This window comes from Stegostoma tigrinum, unplaced genomic scaffold (assembly GCF_030684315.1).
Source record: "Stegostoma tigrinum isolate sSteTig4 unplaced genomic scaffold, sSteTig4.hap1 scaffold_151, whole genome shotgun sequence".
Taxonomy (NCBI): Eukaryota; Metazoa; Chordata; class Chondrichthyes; order Orectolobiformes; family Stegostomatidae; genus Stegostoma; species Stegostoma tigrinum.
The window spans coordinates 3,223-6,006 of NW_026728094.1; positions in this window are offsets into that span (position 1 = coordinate 3,223).

Sequence of the window (2,784 nt, forward strand, 5' to 3'; positions counted from 1 at the left end):
ACGGTGGATGGTCAGTCTTGAGGGAGTTCAGAGGATCAACGAAGAGGGCATGCCTCAATGCAATGGCGACAGAACTGAGAGAGGGCCACAGGATTAGAGATATGCCACATGATTCGAGATGGTAGGAAGTACCTCATTGTCAGCAGGTCCGTTTTGTGGCCAGTCGCCATAGCTGGAGAGTCAGTTCTGAGGCAGTGCATTTTTGTCAGAGGGTCTGCACTGGAGCAGTGCCTCATTATTCGAGAGGGTTTGGTGTGAGGCAGTATCTGATTGGTGTAAGGTCAGCCCTAAGGGAGTGCTTCTTTGTCAGAGGGTCAATACTGAGTTAGCGACTCATTGTGAGGAGTTCAGAATTGAGGGACTGCCACGTGATGAGAGGGTCAAAACGGAGGTAGTGTGGCTGTATCTGACAGTCCGAAGGGAGTGCCATTGTTAGAAGGTCAGTTCTGAGAAACTGCCTGCGTGTAATGGCATCAGCATTGAAGCTAACCACGTGACGAGCCGATAAAAACTGTTATTGCAGTAGCATCAGAGGGTCAGATCTGTAGGAGCGCATTATTTTCAGAGGTGAATACTGAGGCACAGCCTCAGTGTAAGGGGGTCAAAATTAAGGGAGTGCCACACAATTACAGGGCAGTCCGGAAGTATTACAGCACTGTGTGCGGCGCAGAATCGATGGAGTGCATCATTGTTATCCAGCCACAAGTGAGGCAGCGCCTCATTGTAATGGATCAGAATAGGGTCAGTACTGAGAGTCAGTACAGAGGTAGTGCAGAACTGTGGAGGTGTCAGAACTGAGAGAGAGCACCATTGTCAGCTGGTCAAAAGTGCCCCATTGTCGTAAGATCAGAACTGAGGGTGTGCCGCACGATGAGAGGGTCAATATGGAGGAAGTGACTCTGTCAGTGTTAATACTGAAGTATGACCTCATCTTGAGGGGATCAGGCTTCAGAGAATGCCTTGTTGTCAGAGGGTCGGCACTGCAGCAGGGCTATGTTGTAAGGGGGTCAGAATTGAAGGAGTGCCACCCATTTTAGAAGGTCAGTACAGAGGTAATGTAGCACTGTCAGAGGTAAGTCCTGATGGAGTGCCTCATTGTCATTGGATCAGTTTTCAGGCAGTACCTCTTCGGCAGAGAGTCAGTACTGACGCAGTGCCTGATTGTAATGGGATCAGAATTCAAGGAGTGCCACTGCCTCACTGAGGTACTGCAGCTCTATCAGAGGGTCAGTGGCCTATTGTCAGAGGGTCTGTTTGAGCCAGTGCCTACTTGGCAGAGTGTCAGCAATTAGGGAGTTTGCCTTTATCAGAGGGTCAGAATTAGAGAGTGCATTTGTAGCAGAGTGTCAATACTCAGCCTTGTCCGCCCAAGTCCAACACCAGCACCTCCACATCATCCGCCCACCCTGAGGACTGACCCTCCACCAATGAGCTACTGCCTCACACTGGACTGACCAACAATGAGACACTGTCCCTCCAGACCCCCTGACAAAGAAGCAGTGCCTCAGTACTGACCATCAGGCAAGGAAGGCTCTCTGTCAGTATTGACCCTCTCACAAGGAGACTGCCTCAGATCATGACCCTCTGACAATAATGCACGCCCACAGTTCAGATTCTATGACGCTGTTGCAGTACCTCAGTACTGAGTCTCTGTTAGTGTGGCACTGCTTCAATTCTGACCCTTCTATAATGAGACACTACCTCAGTATCGACAGTCTGACAACAGTTCACTCCCACTATTCTGATGCTCTGACAGTGCTGCTATACCTCAGTACTCACTAATTCAATGAGGGTTAGCACGAGAGGGTGGCTAGGGTTTGGGTTAGGACCAAGGCTAGGGGTTAGGTGTGAGGATTGGACTAGGTTTTGGATGAGGGTAGAGTTAGGGTGAGGGATGAGACTTGTGTTAGGGTTACTAATGAGGTTAAGTTTGGAGTTCGGGGTAGGGCTCGGGAGAGGTTTTGGGTTAAGGCTGAGGTTAGGCTTAGGGCTGAGTCTATGGTTAGGGTGAGAGCTCAGACCACATTTAGGTTTGGGGCTGAGGCTTCTGCTTAGGTTGAGGGTGAGTGTTTGACCTGAGGCTAGGCTTAGGCCTGAAGCCGCGGTTAGGTTTGGGGTTGGACTGATTAGACCCACTCTGACCCATTACAATGAGGTACGACCACAGAATTCTCTCTGTCGATAAAGAACATGAGATGCTGTCAGCTTGTCCAATCAGAGGTCCAATATTAAGGAAATAGTGCACTGTTGGAGAGTTGATAAATATAATATAATATAAAGGGAGTGCTGCACTGTCAGAGGGTTAATGACGTGGGAGTGCTGAAATAGCGCAGAATCAGACCTGAGAGAGTGCTGCACGTTCAGAGAGTTAGTACTGAGGGAGTGCTATAATGTCAGAGGATTGATATCAAGGGGCACCGCCGAAGGATCAGTAGCGCAGTACTGTCTGAAGGCCAACATTGAGAGAGTTCTGCTGCGTCAGTGGGGGTCAATATTACAGAATTGCGACACTATCACTGTATCAATGTCAGACGGTCAGTTCTGAGGGAGGGCTACGCTGTTGGAGGGTCAATATTGAGTGTGTGCGCGACACTCAGATGATCACTTTGTTGGAGTTCTGCACTGTAACGGAGTGCCACACTGGCAGTGGGTTAATATTAAGGGAGTGCTGCACTGTCAGAGGGTTAAAGATGAGGGAGGGCTTCTCTTTGTTGGGGTGGGTATGAAAGAGAACCTCCCGTTCGGGGATCAATATTAATGTTGTGGAGTCAGTGGAGAGGCAGT